Source organism: Camelus ferus, chromosome 14, assembly GCF_009834535.1.
Source record: "Camelus ferus isolate YT-003-E chromosome 14, BCGSAC_Cfer_1.0, whole genome shotgun sequence".
Taxonomy (NCBI): Eukaryota; Metazoa; Chordata; class Mammalia; order Artiodactyla; family Camelidae; genus Camelus; species Camelus ferus.
Window position 1 is genome coordinate 25,981,825 of NC_045709.1, and position 18,582 is coordinate 26,000,406.

Here is an 18,582-nt window from a genome sequence, read left to right on the forward strand (position 1 = left end):
CGTCCTCACGGAGCACGTGTCCTAGCCCAGGAGGTGCTCTTACCCGCAAAGGAGCACCTGAACCCAGACACGAGAGCAGAGGGGCGGGGCCCAGGGCACTGGCCTGGCCGGAGGGGGCTCGGGACAGGCCTTGGCTCCTCTGGGCATCAGGACGTCCCCCCACCCTACCCTGTGCTCACGCCAGGCCCCCCAGAACCACTGTGCCACAAGGCACGAGCAGGGGTTCTGAAGCACTCGGGCGGGGAGCAGGGTGCTCTCCTGAGTTGTCACCTACCCCTCCCACCGGCAAGTGGGCACTAGGGCTTAAGGGAGGGGATGACCGAGGCCACCGGGTCCGTGTCTGCACGCACAGCACCCGCTGGTGGGGCCACACCCTGCATCTGCGGTGATGCCACCCAGCTGTGCGCCGGTCCTCACCGGCCTCCTCGCGGCCATACCGCCCCACCCCGAGACTTGGCGGTGGCGCTCTCTCCACTATCGCGCCACACGCAGCAGCTAAAGCCGCGCTGCTCGTCCGGGAGGAGGCTCCCGCCGAGCGCGGCTGCACCCTTCGGTCCACAGCCCGGCCTCCCCACTTCCTGATGGGCCCTACTCCCAGATGGTCAGGGGACGTGGGGACAGGCCACCTGGCAGCAACTGTCCCCCTCCGCTCACACCAGGGTCTCACGGCAGTGCTCGGGCAAGCAGCTTCTCCCTGATTCCGCGTCCTGCCCCAACAGAGCCTCCAGGAACTGAAGGATCAGAACACAGCACGACGTCGGGAAGGGCTGGAGGTGTGGCCCTGTCGTGGAGGAGGCTGCTGGCCTCCTGCAGGCCCTGTGTCCTGGTGCCCCGGTGTGGGGAGGGCAGGCGGTCTCAGCCGGACCCTGGCGGGAGTCTGTGAGCACCTGCTAATCGCTACCCCTGCAGCCCAGGCCTCTTGCAGGCTTTGCCCGGAGAGAGCTGTGTGAGGTCTGGGGCCCACAGTAGCTGAGACTCAGAGAGGTTAAGTAACGGGCTGAAACCTGGTTAGTAAGCCACAGACTGGATGTCGAAACCAAGACTGACCTGTGATTAAACAAAAAAAAAAACAATCAAAACTGGGCAGAGGGCTTAAATAGGCATTTCTCCAAAGACACAAAGATGGCCAACAGGCACATGAAAAGACGCTCAACATCACTGACCACCAGGGAAAAGCAAATCAACACTGAACCACCACCTCACGCCTGTGAGGTTGACGCCGTCGGGAAGCCTACAGATAACACGTGCTGGAGAGCGTGTGGGGAGAAGGGCGCCCTCCCGCTCTGCTGGTGGGAGTGTAAGCTGGTGCAGCCACATTGGAGAACAGTATGGAGGGTCCTGAAAAAAAAAACACGGAGTTACCATATGATCCAGCAATCCCACTACTAGGGCTACACCTGGAAAAAACAAAGATACTAATTCAAAAGGATAATGCACCCCCATGTTCAGAGCATTATTTATAAAAGCCAAGATATGGAAGCAACCTAAACGTCCATCAACAGATGACTGGATAAAGATGTGGTATATTTATGCAGTGGAATACTACTCAGCCGTAAAAAGCATGAACTACTGATATCTGCAGCAACATGGATGGACCTAGAGATTATCACACTAAGTGAGTTAAGTCAGACAACAACAAACACTGTACGATATCATTTACGTGCAGAACCTAAAAATAATACAAATGAATGTACATGCAAAACAAACCCACAGACACAGAATACAAATCAGCGGTTCCCAGTGGGGAGGGGAGTGGGGAGGGGCTAGACGGTGTGGGGGATGAATAGACGTAACTGCTGTATACAAAACAGATGAGCAACAAGGACGCTCTGTGCAGCGCAGGGAACTACAGCCGTCACCCTGTAGTGACTTTCAATGGAGTATAATTTGTAGAAGTACTGAACCACTGTGCTCTACACCTGAAACTAATGTAAGATGGTAAATCAACTCTACTTCCGTAATAAAACAAAAGCTGACATGTGATTATTTTGCTACTTCTCCGATGAAACCATCTTATTTTAAATTTCCACAAGGCAGCTTGGGTCTTAAAATACGTGTTTAACTGAAAAAGGAAACTGCACAAGATTTACATGAAGAAAATGAAAACACTACTGGAAGATGTGAAAAAAGACAAGTAAGCGGAAAGGGTTCTGAGATAAGCAGAGTCTCTGCTGGGAAGACCCGAGAGCACAAGGAGGTCAGTCCTCCGCGAGACGACCCGTGCCATTAACAACAGCCCACAGCTAACACTCTGCCACCTCCAGAAAGGCCCAAGGAGGATTCGCTGAACAAAAATACGGATTCTAAATTTCAGAGGGAAAAGTCATCAGCAAGAATAGTCAAGGAGTTTTTGAAAATTAAACTTCACTTTAAATTACTTTGAAAATCACTCTTAAAATTGAAAGTAGTAAGGAACTTGTTAGACTCTCCATGTTAAACATTAAAATATATTTTGAAAGCTACAGTAATCCAAACAATGTGACATTCCAACTGTGTCGCAGGGGAGCTAAATTCAGGAACTCGTACTAACCTAAAACAAAAACAATGTGAAAAATTATATATATATATATATATATAAATATATAAAACTCGATCTCTATGCTGTACACTAGGAACCAACACAACACTGTAAACTAACTAAACTTCAATTTAAAAAAATGCAGTATCGGTACAAAAAGGGACAAAAGCATCAAAAGGGAAAATCCAGAAACAATCAAATTTATACAGGATTTACTAGGTGACAAAGACAGCATTTCAAGTAAGGACAGAAAGACGGATTTCTACAATGAAGAACGCTGGCCTAAGTGGAGGAAAAAGCTGGATTTCTGCTTCACGCTATTCCAAATCCCGGCTGGAGTTACACGCACGTGGGGAGTGAAACCCTCTAAGATGGCATTTCTAAGGGCTCGCTGCCTCGTCCCACAAAACCAGGAGGAGAAAAACATCACAGATGGTTCCTCAAAGTGGGACTGAGGAAAGAAACGCCACGAGACCCGCAGTCCATAAAGAAAAGTCAGGCGCGACGTACAACCCCCCTTCCTGCGCAGTCAGTCGGGGAGCATGCTGTGTGCAGCACGCCCACGTGCAGGAGTGTGCGGCCTGGCAGCGTCACCAGTCGAGACAGTCCCCGTCCGCGGGCCGCAGGCACGCCCGGGGTCCCCTCGTGGGCTCTACCCAGGGTCGGTCACCCGCCCTCCGGCTGCTCCCGGCTCCCCCCTCGGCTCCCCCAGCAGCTCCGCCCTGCTCTCTGGCACCGAGGGGCAGGTCGCCTTTCCTAGAAGGCCGAGCAACGGGAGCCACCGGTCGCTTTCACTCACGGAACTGTCGCCGTGTGTATCACAGGCTTGGCCCTCGGTCCTCCTGAGTAACAGGCGCCGCACAGCGCGGCGCCCCAGGATGTGTCCGCCCACGCGCCGCCGGTGGACGCTTCGGTCCCCTCCCACCTGGGGCTACGACGCAACGCTGCCGCAGGGCCCGGGGCACGCGCGTCTGGGCGGGCACGCGGGTTCCCCCCCCCCCCGCCCCGCCCCGGAGGACACCTATTGTGGGCGGCTGGCTCACACGGTGGGCGGCTGGACTTTTTAGGGGAACGGCCAAAACGTTCCCCAAGGCAGCTGCGCCACCTCTCATTCCTCGCAACTTGTGAGGGTTCCCGTTTCCCCACATCCTCACCGACACCCGTCCTGCCGCGCGCCCGCGGGCAGCCGTCCTGGCGGGCGCGGGCGCGGCCTCTCTGCGGGGTGGGCGCGCGGCCCGGCGAGGAGCAGCTGCGCGCCTGTTACACGCTCGCTGGCCACTTAGATCTCTTCTTTGGTGAACTGTCTATTCGCAGCTTTAACCCGTTTTTAAAGTTGGGTCACTGTCTTTTTATTACTAAGTTCTAAAAGCGCCTTATGTATTCTGGATGCAAACCCTTCATCAGATATATGACTTGCAAATATTTCTTCTCAGTCGGTGACTTGTCCTTCCATTGTCTTACCAGCGGCCTTAAAAGAGCATAAGTTCTTCTTTTTTTATGTTCAATTTGTCATTTTTTCTTCCTTGGATCATGCTTCTGGTGTCATGCCTAAGAAATTTTTGCCTCACCTCAAAAAAGTTAGATTTTTGAATTACAGAAAGGAATAGGAACAAAGAGAAAAGACAAATGACTAAGTGGATCAAAACAGGGGAACTCATTTATAAGGTGCTAATTTGTCTGGGAGATAAAGAACTTCTCCAAATCAATAAGCCAAAGACCAACCCAGCAGAACAGACGGCAGGGTGCGGGCAGACGGTTCTCAGGGAACGAAACACAAATGCCTCCCGCACGTGAAACTCCCCATCTTCCTCATGAAAAGAGAAACGCAGATTAAAACTGTAGTGAGACACCACCATTCCCCTCTCAGGCTGGCAAAGGCCAAACGTGTGACAAACCCTAGGCTGGTGCTGATGGCGGATCCAGGGACTAAAGGGGGGGGCGAGTCAGTGCAGATTCCGTGGAGAGCAGTTTGGCAATCTCCCGATCAAAAAATGCATACACTCTTTAACCCACAAATTGCACTTCAGGGGATTGCTCTCTTATATACACTGACTCGTGTGCAAAATATCTGTGTCCAGAGAACCCACCGCAGCATTCGAGACTGTGTGAAATGTTACACTTACCCGCCAACAGCAGGCTAAGTGGTATATGGTCATCCCCACAACCAGACAAGGGAGTGCTGTTGCAGGTCCCCCTTTTCCCTGGGTTTATGGTTCCATGTGGAGTGAGTCCCATTCCTGGGTCCCATTCCAAAATGTGAACGGGGACGGGGCCTCACAAATTGACAAATCAAAGAACTCAGTTTTCAGGAGATGGGTTTTTTTGGTATCTTTCGAATTCTGTGCATGTCTTGTCCATTCAAAAAAACCAAGAAACAAAAAAGGAAAGAAAGAAACAAAACTTCTTTTAGCCTTACAACAACTCCAAAGTAAACGGTTGCTCCTATTTGCAGTTCCGGGAGCCCAGGTTCAGAGAGGAGGGGCCGACCCGGCCTCCCAGCCGAGCTCTGCACACACCGACGCTGCCCTCGGCAGCCTCGCCTCCAGCGCGCAGCGACATTCACGCCTCCCTGATGCCCAGCAGCCTCCGGACCACGAGCGCTCAGTAGCTGGCGAGCGTCCTCGCAGCCTGCAGCTTGTCGCCTGTGGGAGAAGCCCTTGGCCCACCTCCTGCTCTTACTGACACACCAGGGCGGTGACACCGGAGCACCTATGCGTCAGTTCAAACTTGCCAATTGCAGGATCTGTCAGAATCAACCCAAATCCTACTGCAGCTCCTCCTGAGGAGCGCCTGGCTATGGGCCGGCGGGCAGGACACGCCCCAGGACTGCCGCCCGCTCCCGGGCCGCAAACGGCGCAAACAGCCGTGGTTCACTGTGCATTCCCTTGATGGGACCTGCCATGAAATCCTTCGATACCCACTCTTGTGCCCTTTGTGTTCACGTGGAGCTAGAAACAAAGCTCCTGGCTGTTTATTATTTACATTAGCAGGTAGTAGACGGTGTGGCATGAAGACTGGTGCCCACAAGCGACGGACAGGCAGGGAGAGTGTGCAGCCTGTTCCCCTGGTCCCCGACTGTCCCCCCCAGAAGTGGGTCTGAGATCAGAGGGGGCCCTGGGGGGGTCGGCAGCCCGCATGGGAGGGGCCGTTCAGGGCAGGCTCCCCTCCTCGCTGCTCTGGTTCTCTCTCCCAGCTGGAAGCGCGGGCACCAGGACGGCGTGTTTGTGCACAATTCAAATGGCTCATTTCTCCTGCTCAGTAAGGAACATCTCTCACCTGGAAATGTTTGTTTCGCTCAGAAACCTACAGCTGCACCTCTCTGCCACCCGGCTCCCAACCCTTCCAGCTGCATCCATCAGCACCTGCGTCTGTCACACTGACATGGGGTCCCCGCCTGTGCCCCACTGGCCCCGTGAGAGCCCCCAAACGCCATCTCCTCCCTCCCCTCCCACCCATGTCCCCCAGCCTCATCTCCAGTAATTATGCTCCATGTGAATCATTTTTTAATGTTTGGTTTAATACATCCAAATTCTTTAAACAATAAAAAGTAATCAACAAACAGCATCACAATCTGGTAATCTCCTTAACACAGAACACGGTTTCTCAACGGCACAGGGAAAGAGCTCGCCAGCAAGCCTGACGACATAATTAGAAGGCTGTTCCCAGGACAGAAGGGCACTCTCTCTCCAGCTCTCACCACCCTCAGCAAGACCGTCCTCCCTGAACAGCTAGTCGGCTCTTCCCAGCTTCCCAGATCCGCATGCCTGAAGCCCTAGCACGCTTCTCCTTACTGACTAAATGGCAAACAGTGACACCTCAGAAGGGAACTGAAAGCGGTAACCGAATGGGAGCAAACAGCGCAAAGGAGGCTGCAGACAGCACGGCCCCTGGTAGATTAGCGGCAATTTGAGGAGGTGGCACTGTCACACCTGGTTGACAGGGTTCACAGGGTCTGCGATCTCTGCTCTGTCTCACATTTGAGGGTCACGTTTCGACAGAGACGAGATGTGGGGAAGCCCTTCAGGAGGCAGTCTTGGCTTCACAGCAGTGCTGATGGCACCCGGAACAAAGGGTCCACAGGGGCACGTGGGGCACCGGCTGGGCTCGGAGTGGCCGTCGCTACTGTCCCCATCCCCGCAGGGTCTTTGGCTGAGTGGGGAAGCAAAGGGGAGAGAACAAAATGGGGTGGGGCCGGGCTGGACAGACGTTTCCCTGCTCCGGCTTCTGCATCCCCACGGTCTCCAGGGTTTTCTAGGGGCTACTGTGTGGGACCCCAGGGGACACCCGGCAGGGGAGGGCGTCTGGAAAGCCATGGGTGAAGGCCCCAAGCAAAGGCGCTGGGTCTGGCGGGACGGCGGCTACCCACCCCCTGGGTGGCTGAGGGCCACCGAGGGCCTGCACAGGGCAGAGGAAGAGGGAAGCCATCTTCCTTCCAGCCTGCTTGGAGCACCCGAGTAGGACAATCACAGCCTCGTGTTCTTCCCTGCTCCGGGGGACCCTTGGAAGCTCCAAAAGTCCTTCTGAGGAGATGGCCTGGGAGAGATGCCCTGACAGGGCCCCTGTGCCAGGGAGGGTGGCCCATAGCCAGCCCCAGCATATGTCTGGAGGTCCTCCTCCCCAACCCCACAGAAGAGCAGTGAGCGTCTCCGGCTCTCCCTGCCCCGTGATGGTGGGCGTCCTGGCTGACAGAGAGGTGGCGTAGTGTAGAAGCTTCCGGAATGCGGAGCAGCACAGGCCGGATACTCTTCAGAGTATCCTCCCCCACTCCCGCCCACCGCAGGGGGACGTGCGGAGACCGAGGCTGTCGGCACTGGATGTCACGGGCCGTGGGGAGCCCAGCCCAAGGCACAGCCCTGCTTCTCATCACCCTTCAGTCAGATGTTTGCCGTGAGCTTCAGCAGAAACTAGTCACCAGCCAAGCCTCCTGGGCAGAGAAATGCAGTCCTTCTACCTGTCCGTCCTTGAGCCCTGGATTTGGGTTCGACCCCTGCCTGCCTGCCCGTGTCCTCCAGCTTGTTTTTTTTTGGGGGGGGTGGTAATTTGGTTTATTTATTTATTTATTTTTAGAGGCAGTGCTGGGGATTGAACCCAGGACCCTGTGCATGCTAGGCACGCGCTCTAGCACAAGCTACACACCCTACCCCGCCGTGTCCTCCAGTTTAATTGTAGACACATGTCTCTCGATGTTTCCAACAGCTTCTTCCTTCCTTTCCAGCTCCCAGCCCCCACAGAGCACCCCTATCCTGCTGTGTCTCAGGTGCTCCCGCTGCCCCTCTCCCGTCACCCCTGGTCCTCCCTGCAGCCCGGTGCCCACTTGTCGGCTGAGCTGGCCATGCTGCGTGGGGGCCACCAGCCCCTCGGGAGGCTCTTCCCCCGCTGTCCTTGGTGCTGCTCAGCCCTCCGGCCACGCGTGTCCACCCTACAGAGGTCCCACTGACCCTCTGTCTACGCAGCACACTGCAGCTCTGCACACTAGTCCCACGTCTGGTTTTTCCTGTAATTAACTCTCCTCACTTTCTCATTGGAGCCTCCTCTAATGCGAGGCCCAGCTCCTCCTTTGCCTAAATTTTTCCTTCTCCCCTTCCTGCTCACAGTGCTTTGCCCCCTTCTGGCACCTTCTCATGCTGTTCTCGACAGTTTGAAAGCCTCCGATTTCAGAGAGAATGGAACTCTCTGTTCTATTTCAACATCCATTTCTGCTCATACTCTACGCCAAGGCCGCTGAGAATGCCCTTGGCATAATTGCTGCAAATCAAACACCCTCATCCGAGCAGCAGTCACTAGGAAGTCCAAGGAATGCCCTTCCAGCCCTTCCTGGCTGTTCCTTCTCCCATCAAATAAAAGCCTCTGTGAGGACAGGATGATCTTCACTTATTTCGAGTCATTGAACGGGAAGACGTCTAGGCTGAAATCTTTAATGTCACCACAACTCAGGACACCAAGTCTGGGCAGGACCAAGTGTCAGTCTGGGCAGACGCTGTTCTTTCTTAGCACGGCCTCTAAGCACACCCTTGCTGCTGCACTTTCTTTTATATTCGCTGAAATCAGGTTTTCACTGGAGGGAGAATTTACCAGGTTACCAGATTATACTTGAAAGTGCACAGGAAAAGTCTGCCTCAATCACATGACAAGATGTGCCCAGCGTCATGGTCTGGCTAACTGGTCTCTCTGTAATTGGCCCGAATGTAAAGGAATACAGACTTTTTAAGTACAGTGGACATGCTGAACCCAAGCCACTGACCGGGAAAGCCAACCATCAACACTGTGCTCACAGTACGTGAGGAGAGAGGCAACCGCACACTCTGGCTGGGGGTAACCTTGAACTCAGATCCTAACTTAGGTTCCAAATGGTGGAGTCACATTGTTCTGACGCACAGGCTGTGGGAAAGCAAAGCAGTGGGACAGGTTCCTAAGTTTCTGTTTATTCTGACCTCCACAGTTTGCACACTGACCATGGTCATTGGGCATTCCAGGGGCCCTTCACTCCTGCACCCACATCACCCATCAGCTGGTGAACAGGCAGCGCTGGGGCCGGTCAGTGCGTTGCAGGCACCACGTCAAGTCCAGGGTGACCTGCCCTTCTGTGAGGAAACCATTCACTCAGATGACCCACAGCCTGGCTCATCCCCCGACTGACCAACTACGTGATCCCTAGTGTTAGGTGGTTAGACAGGTGGGGGCACCGGGCAGATAAGGTGGAGGGGAGGGAGGAGGGCCCAGAAGACGGCAGTGTGCCTGCCTCCAGCATAAAGCAACTTTAGTTCCTCTAAGTGAGCGCCAGTAAGAAACCTGTTAGAACCCGACAGCCACAACCGCGCGGGAGCAACAAGGACCTAACCGGACGTGACCCAGCGCTCACTGTAATGTGGTCAGCATTGCGGCGTAGGCCCCCCAGGGGTCTCCTGTGGGCATCGTGGGTGAGGACATGCAGAAAGGGGGGTGGGCATGACTGAGAGTTCCAGGGACAGGGGCCGTCAGTCAGTCAAGAGGCCACCTCTAAGCGAGGGCATAAGAGGAGGGACAGAGACCGCTGCCACCGCCCTCGGATCAGCCCGCCAGGCTCTCAGGAGATACGTTGTCCCTTTGCCAGGAAGTCCTCCCAAATCGTTCACTACACAACGCTGTCTCCCACCTGAGTTCTTCTCCTTCAAGTATGACGAGAACTGGGGCGTCCTCCCTCCCCCTGGGGTGACCCTGGCCGGACAGCACCCCCAGTCTCCTCTTCACACCCGTCAGGACGGCTCTCCTCAGTCAAAGACGGCACTTAACCGTGAAGCAGAGAGCCGCCTCCGAAGCCTGGAACAGGGCACTGCGAGTGGGGCACCAGAGCTCCACACGGAACGGACAGCCGGCCTCTGGGCGGGGCGCCAGCAAGCCGGCCCTCGCCGCCGCCGCCGCCGCCGCCGCCGGGACGTCTGCCGCCCGAGTCAGATGGCGCCTCAGGCTCGCGCCGCTCGCAAGTCAGCCCTCGCCGCCTCTCACCCCGAAGCAGCTCACCCTGGGGAGAAGCCGACGACGACGGCCGAGTCCTCAGTCGGCGCCCTCCCAGGGCAGCTGAAGGAGGAGGGCGAGGTCACGCCGCAAGGGAACCCCAGGGAGCGGCTCACCACCCGCGAGCGGGAACGTCCACAGCGCGGGTGCCCTGCGCCTCCCCGCGCCTCGCGTGTGCTCACACAGCTGCCGTCTGAGGAGATCACACACCGATACTCGCTGCTGGGACGCAAGGGTGAAGTGACTCTGATACGCCCGTGACAGCGCGCGTTTCGGGAAGCCGCCTGCGCCTGGACGGCTGGTCGCCTGCACTGTGACAGGGCCTCCAGGGAGACGCCTGTTGTCAGCTGTGTTCGCTCCTCAGTTTCCCGGCAAAAAACCTCATTACAACAGCTGGGATACACGGACGGCTAAACAACATGGTGTAACATGGCGCAGGTTTATCTCCAACTGACTTAGCTGTAAAGACCCAACGCGAGTGACTGAGCTCCGTGTCAGAGGAAAAGCTCAGCACCACGAGCACACCCCGTGGGTGAGCTCCACGCCGCGGACGGGGCGGGGGGCAGCGCGCCCCCCTTCCCTGCCAGAAGGCGCTTCACGCGCTCGCGGGTAGGCACGGCCCCCAGCCGCCTGCCTCGTCTGAGCGAGTGGAAGGTGAGTCGGGCACACGGTACGCGCCTCATGAACGCCGTTCCTGAGTGGTGTTCTCAAAAGGACGAAAGCAGAGCAGACGGCCCCCGCGCCCGCGAGTCCACACGGACACACGTGAGCGAGCGGATGAGTGGTTACACCGGGGGCACGAGACAGCTCTCCCAGCAGAGGGGCGGGGGAGAATTCATGTCATCTGTGCAGCCGCTTCACCCTCAGGGAGCAGTGCGTGCCTCCCCTCCCTGGAGTGTGGCTGTGCGTGTGGCTCCCTTCCGAGGAGGACATGTGGCAAGACGGTCACTTCATGGTAGAAAAACGCGACCCTCACACCTCAGCCAGGTGACGGAGGGCCGACGCCCCACGGAGCTGGTGCAGGGTGACAGACTCCGCTGTGATGCGACGGGTGAGAAAGAGAGACTTGGTAAACGGGTCTGGAGGAGTCACTTTTGTAAGGAGACAATAAAGGCAGAATTTGGCGAGGACTAGGCTAGGAAGACGGGCCCTGCGTGTCCCCAGGCCCGCGCCCCCTCTGGGGCCCTGTGGGGGCCTTTGTGGAGGGGGCGCAGGAGTCCAGCCCTGACCCCCACACCTGTCACTCGGAAGTTGCAGCCTGTTGATTACAAAGGCAGAAAGATAAGACTTAATCTCTTTAGACGAGGAAAAACAGGTTTCCTTACGTACTGGGTAATTTACCTTCAAAAAACTATACACCAAGACGATACTAAAAGCAGGAGCTGTTCCACACTCAGGAGCAGAGTGATCTGTTATGTGTAACTGGTTCCAAATTGCCCCTCCAGTGACAAGTTTTTAAGAACCGTCTGATGCAATCGCCTGACTGTGCTCAGAGTGCGAAGAGAAAAAACGAGACAGCGGCGACGTCTGCTCTGATGTGAGCGGGTCTCTTCCAGCGTCTCCTCCCCTGAGTGGCCCGGCCAAGCTGAGCACCGAGGAGTGACCCACAATGCTGTCGCCACCTCACGCCTCGGCCAGCCCTCAATTAAGACTTTTCTGCGGAGACGTCAGAATCATTTCGCTATACGCAGATCCAATGTTAAAGGGTTTCAAATATCGTTATTTTTCTCCCTATGCTGGACCTTGCGTATTAACATTCAGGCGGGAGCGGTTCACAATTGCATGGAATGAGAACGCTCACCAGTAGCTCAGTGGGAGGCTGAGTATAAGTAACTGCCAGTCAGCAGGAGGGCCCATTGTGAGCCCAGACAGCCTGAGCAGCCCCGATGGGGCCCCGTCACTCCTGCTTGGCTGTGCCTGGAGCTCAGGGAGGAGGGGAGGCGGGGGGCCCAACGCAGAGCGGGCAAGGGCGGAGGGGGAAGGGGAGGCGCCTGGAGGCCGGGCAGCTTCTGGGACAGGTGCCCCCACCTCACCACCCCCGGGGCCACGGCAAACAGGGCGGCCCCGCACAGGCAGGTGTGCCTTGGAGAGTCAGCGCAGGGACAGGCCTATTTAACCGGGGGCCGCGTGTGTTTGATGCTTGTCAGAGTGGCCAGCTGTCCCCAGGCTGAGGCCAGCTGCCAGGAGGCCGGCCGCGCCCTCACACACGGGCGCTGTCTGCTCTCTGCTGCATCGCAGGAGTGCTGTGGGCAGCTCCCCTGGCAGTTTTCATGCAGGGCTCATGGTTGCCCACCTTTGCTTAGGAAGGAACAGGCAGGCCCTGGACATGGTAGCGGCCATCTCTGTGACGACGACATGCTGGTGCCTGTCTGGGGGGCATTCCACACCAGTTTAGCAGCCCCGTCCTGTCGCTGTGGGGTGCACCCCGCATCCTGTGCTCCTACTGGGCCGCTCGGGGGGCAGCTCCCCCAAACACACGAGACGTCTGAGCACAGAGGAGAGCTGGACGCTCGCCTCCCCAGCAACAGTGCTGACAGCAGCCGCGGGAGTTTCTGCTGGAAATGACGCACGTCATCTGAGCAGCCGCCCCAAGGAGATACCTTGAAATCAGTAGGGCCTGGGGAGAGGGAGGAGGTCTGGGGAGACTGGAGGGGGATGTCGGGAGGGACCAAACGGTGAGAAAGGGCCAGGGAGACACGAAGGGGGCGAAAGCAGAACGCCACACAGAGCCCGCCCGGGGCCGGACGCCGGACGCTGACAGCGGAGGAGGCAGCCCGACGACAAACAGGACGAGGCAGCGCCGGGTTCTGCTCCCTCCCGGGTGCACTCTTGACGGAACGCCTCCCCCAAGGAGCCGAAGGATGAGAAATACCCACTGATTCTGAAAGGCTCTGGGAAACGTGTGAGCGACGGAGTCTTAAACCGTCACCCAAACCACAGCAGCCAAAGCGCTCGGTGCCGTCGAGCAGGGCTCTTTCCTGGACGCTTAGCACTGGAGGCAGGCTCCACGAGGCGCCTAGGGTGGAGGCGGTGGGGAGGGGGCTCCAACCGTGGCTCAGATTGCCAGTCTGTGTCCCCGATGGCTCCTCCTCAGTGGACAAGCACGTCCCGCAGCCCCGAGCTGGACAGGCAGAGGTGACAGAGACAGTCCTCATCCCCATGGGGCTCCTGTTCAGAGCCAGGCCGCCGATGTTGGCCGCCGTAAGCCACGAGCTTCACTTGGAATTAATTACATTTCAATTAGATTAAAAATCCGTCCCTCATTTTTACCAGCTCACTCCGCGTGCTCAGTTGCCAGTGGGCGACACCCTGAGCAGTGTGGAGAGCGTTTCCATAATCCCCACGAGTCCTGGCGGAGGGGCTGTGTGAGCGCCCGCGTGTGCAGGTGCCAGTGTGCCGTGGTTGGTGTGATGCGCACTGTGCCCGGCGCACATGTGGGCACGTGCATTGGTGCGTGTGTGAGGAAAAGCAGAGGCAGTTGACAGGCTTATCTGGACTCGGGCTGAGCAGAAAGAAGAAGGAAAAACAGGCCGTCTTTCGAGGGGTGGAAAGCATGGTGTGTGCCCGTGCCCCAATCCCTGCTCTGACCAGGTGGGCCCCGGAACCTAACCAGGCAGGTGCGGCCAGGGTGAGTCTCTGCATGACCTGTAAGAGGCAACATCACGGCAGAGGCTGCGATCTGAGGGGAAAAGCCCCCTCGGCCGGGCGCCAGGCTCGCAGATCTGGGTGCGCGTGTGCTGGGCGCCGAGCCCTCTCCTAGGTGACGCCCTCCAGCACCGCTGGTCGTCTTCACCTTGAACAGACCCCATCCGGCGCGGAGACGGGTGCCTGGGCTCACGGCCACTTCCCTGTCTCTCGGGGGTAAACCCGCCTGACGCCGCTCTGTTCTGGGGTGCAAAGTACAACTTAACATTGTTGTGACACCTCCGAAACAAGAAATATGTTGCCTCTCATTTTATCAGATGCTCACTAATTAATCCGCTCCAGAAGCCGCCCCAGTGGCCATGCCAGGAGGCAGGGGCGGAGGGCTGTGGGTTCTGTCTGCCAGTTGGCAGTCCGCCAGCCGCGGCTCAACTTTCAGCGACGGGAAGACAACCTGAGAAATCTCCATGCGCTGTTTTCACCCCGGCCCCCAAGGGAGCTGCTTTCCGTGATCACTTTACTGCGACGTTCCAACCAAGCATGCACACGCACGCACCCCCCAAATCCACATGTGGGCCACGCCCACGGGCACACACACGCACACAGCGCCGCTAGGTAAGGGCAGGTCTCATTCTAACAAAGTCGTCTGTGCGGTGCTCAGCTGCGGCTCTGGGGAAACCCATCGGCACCAAGAGAGCAGATAATGATTCCAAAATAACCGTCCTGGGAAAAGGCGGCACACACTCTGGAACGGTTCCTGTGGTTCTCGTCCCCCTCCTGGCCCTCAGAGCACACCGTGAGATTTGGCGGTAAACAGCGCTGTTTTTCTGTGCTTGCACCCAAGACGTGCACGTGTCTCGTCCTCCTGCGGGGACAGCGAATGGCATAGACACTGACACCCCAGGAGGACTGTGTCGGTTCCAGAGCCAAAGGGCTCTGGTCCTGTTCTGACTTTGTCACTGCCCTCTGTGTGACCTCTGGAAGGTCGTTTAGCCTCCTGGAACCTCCGCGTCCTCACCTGCGGGTCGGGGAGGAGGAGGACGCCACTCCCAGAGCTGTGAGGAGGATACAGGGAGCCGAGGGACGCCAAGCAAAGGTGGGTCCCCGGCGGTCAGCACGTCGCGCTCATCACTGCATCAGGGCAGAGCCTCCATCTTACACTTTCCACGTCATCAGTGTCACTTCACAGCTGCACTGAATTTATAACACATTGCTTTAAAATTATTTAGCTTTAAGTAGGTTTTACATTGGTGTCTGATTTTGGATGCAACCTGAATATTGAACAACCTGTCCAGCTCCCGTCTCCATGGACACACCGTGTTTCAAACACACCGAACGGCACACGCTTTTCCTTCTGCCTAGAAAGACCTTCCAAGCCGTCCCTGCCTGAACACCCAGCTCTAAGGCAGCTTCCTCGGTGAAGTGGCCCAAGAGCCCCGCGCAGCAGGGACAGCTCCTTCTGCTGCAGAGCTCGCCCCACTGCTTCACGCCGCAAGCCACGCGCGCGTCGGGGGCGCATCGTCTCCGCTGACATGTCTTCACTGCCCCGCAGACTGGGAAGCCCTGAACCACGAATGGCATCCCCCAGCGGACCCCTGGGAAACGCTCTGAACAACCGAGATGGGAAAGAAAGTTCAGCGCAGGCACCGCAGCAGCCAACCGGCGACACCGTGGGGAGCCGGGCCTGCCCCCCGCCGCCCCCCTCCCCCCCCGCCGCCCCCCTCCCCCCCCTGGCCCCCTTCCTGTCCCCCAGCCCCTTGGATGCCCGGCTTGCCTGCCTGGCCTTCCAAATGCAACACCTCGCAGGGCACGTTTGTTACCTAGGGGTCTGCAGATTTTCAGGAATGTACAGAGGGGTGTTCAAGCCCTCCACAGGGAACAGAACGTGGGGCAGTAACTTCTGCTGAAAACGAAGTTACTAAGAACTGGCAGCAAACAGGAGGAATTAACCACACAGAGGGAAGCGGCCTCAAGGGACGAGGCCACGCACGCGTTGTTTGCTGACCTCCTTCCCTGCAGACCTGGACTGGGTGTTTACGCTTCAGAGCCTTTGCTTAGCGCAGGGCAGACGGAGCCAGGAGGCAGCCAGCTCCTGCCCCGAGGAGACCACGGTCCATTGAGAGACGAACAAAGCCCCCCAGCCCAGTATCTGCACCTCTGGATCCAGGACGTTCTGGATGCTGAGGCTCTGCCATTGCTGTCGCTGGGCGGCAGGTGACAGGCCACCAGCTCCCGGGCAGCAGGACCTCAGCTGAGACATGGGGCTATCTACTGTCTTTACGCACTAAGTGCGAATACTCACACATTTTACTGCAGAAGAGTGATGTGTTTGATTACAAAGTGCTGCCCAGACACTGCGACGTGTGTACAGCATACAGACGTATTATCACTCTGAAATCTAAAACGCGTACTTACAACCCCGACGGTGGCAGGCACATGGCAGGGAGCGGCTGCAGCTCAGCCACCCACGGACCTCGGGGCTCGGGGAGCCGCAGGTGAGGAAGCCGGCCCTGCAGGGGTCTGTGATCATACTGCCCCACTAAGCGTCTCGGGGCTGCAGCTGCAGAGCCGCACTTAGACGCAGGCGTCCCGCCATCCAGGACAGAGTCTCAGTGTTTATGGAGGAAGGAAACCAAGTCTGAACTTTAATTCAAATAACTCAAGGACACGCCGTCTTCTCTTCTGTTGGACCAGAATGACTGGGTGAGGGCCACCCAGTACAGTGTCCTCGTTCTGGGATCTGGGTCCTCGAATTCCAGGAACTGAGAAGCTGAGAGCCCCCCACTGTGGGTTGAATTGTGTCCCTGAAAGACAGGTGGAGTCCCGGCCCCGGAACTCAGAACATGACCTTATTTGAAGGAGGGTCTCGGCAGACACAAGGAGTGAAGATGAGGTCACACTGGGGTAGGGGGGGCCCTTCCTCCAACATGACCGGTGTCCTCATAACAGAAGACACAAGATGCAGACACAGGGAGCAAAGATCCTGTGTGGACAGACAGACGGGCTGATGCTCCACGAGCTGGGGAGCACCCGAAGCCGTGGGAGAGGCCTGGAACGTCCTCCCTCAGAGCCCCGGGCAGCACCTACCCTGCTGACACCTGCTTCCAGAACCGTGAGAGAGAACATTTCTGCTGTTCTAAGCCACCCAGTTTGTGAGACTTTGTATGGTGGCCGGGAAACACCAACCCCTAGGGCCTCCATGAAGCCATGTAGTGACGGGAAGGCCACCTGCTCAGGCCCCGTGGGCTTTTCTGGAACCCCCCCCCACCCGCACCTTCAGGATGGGGGTCTGAGTTCTGGGGGCATCGCTGCTTCAGACGTGGCAGCTGTGGATGGGCGGCCCCCCGCACCAGGACGACAGGCCCCTCATGACAGCAGGGTGACCACATGGATGGAGGGGACAAAGGACACCACCAAGCGGGTGTTGGGTGCTGAGCAGGAAGCACTCTGTCTCCAGTCGGCAGCCACTCCTCCTGTGACCCCGCAGGCAGGGGACCACGGTCCAGCCAGCGGGCTAAGCTCCGCTTCACAGAGGAGCTGCTTGCAAACATCTCATGGGGGGTGTCTGGGTGCAAAGGCCCAGTGTTCTCCCCACGACACCAGAGCTGGCCTGGCCAACACGAGTCTGGGGCTGTGGGCCAGGCCTCAGCCCAGCCTTGGCGGCTCTTGGATCCGCAAAGGTCACATGACCCCTTCCTTTCTCTGCTGGGCCCAAACCACAGGCAAGCTTTGTCACTGCCTTTCTGTGGTTCCCGACACATCAACACACACACACACACACGTGCACACACTAACACATGCACACACGCCAACACACACCAACGCACACACGCGCTCCGGGAACAGCATCGCCCGCTAGAGCACAAGGCCTCACTCATCCTGATGAGCTCAGTGCCTGGCGCTTGGGCACTGGGAACCGAGACCCTGAATGAGGACAGAATCTGAGGACACTCAGTGACAAGGGCTCCCAGTCCTAGAGCTAAACCCACAGGAGAAGGTAATCCTGTTTCAGTCAGGAGTAATTAAAAGAAAAACGTATCAACATCATTCCTTGTTTGTCCAACAAGTCGCGGGGTCGATCAGCCTTTTGGAGTCAAGTTTTGGCAAGTTCACGGCAGGAAGGAAGCCCTGCTCACCGTTACCACGGCCCCGGCTGGGAAGAATGACTTTATCCCATCTGAACACTGGCAAGGTCAAGACGTCATTATTTTCTGGGAAATCAATACACTTTGCAGGGCACTCATAGCCTCTATAAGCAATTTAATCACAGGCCCCGTGTGCTGGTTCATCTGCTGGGAGGAGCCCACGGACCATGTGCCTGTCCTGGGTTACAAAACCACTCTGACATCCAGACATGACCATCCTGATAAAAGTCGCTCTCATTACCATTCTGTCAGGTTTCCTGGAACAGTCACATGCCTTTAAAAACAGAAACTCAGCTTGGGGAAGCGTGACTCTCGCGCACGTCTGCTCTAACGTGCGGGAGCACGCGCGCCACGCCAGGCGTGCAGGACGTCTGGCTAACAACCCTGCCACACACGCGCTGTGACTGGGGCGCTGTTTTCCAAGTTGTCAGGGTAAAGATGCAGTTCACAATAAAATTAATCTAAGTCTAATTTAACATTTCCTTCATGATTCGGAAGGCTCTTCAGAACCTGCCCGCCTCTGTTACCAGCCTGCAAGGCAGCATCACTGTCCTCTACGGAGGAACAGAAGTGCCAGTGAACCGACGTTTCGCCTCCTGGATCACTAAATCCACTTTTTTCCCCTTAATGTAGCTCAAGAAGTGTCAGCATGAGTGGCCACTAGGAACCGTTTACTCCACGGCTTGGTTATCTAGTCACACTTATTTTCAAGGCTTAGAAAGGAACGAAGTAGAGCCGAGGACAAAGCGTGCAGAGGACAGTGGCCTGGAGGGCCGGGTGAGGCAG

General features: G+C 57.1%; 1 long non-coding RNA gene across 1 annotated transcript in view; it reads right to left on the reverse strand.

Moving 5' to 3' along the window:
• Nucleotides 1-1,096: 1,096 nt before the first annotated feature.
• Nucleotides 1,097-18,582, reverse strand: part of LOC116668624 — a 195,768-nt gene continuing 178,282 nt past the window's right edge. The window contains exon 3 of the long non-coding RNA XR_004325850.1: nucleotides 1,097-1,338. This is a non-coding gene — a long non-coding RNA (uncharacterized LOC116668624). The remainder of the gene's footprint in view (nucleotides 1,339-18,582) is intronic.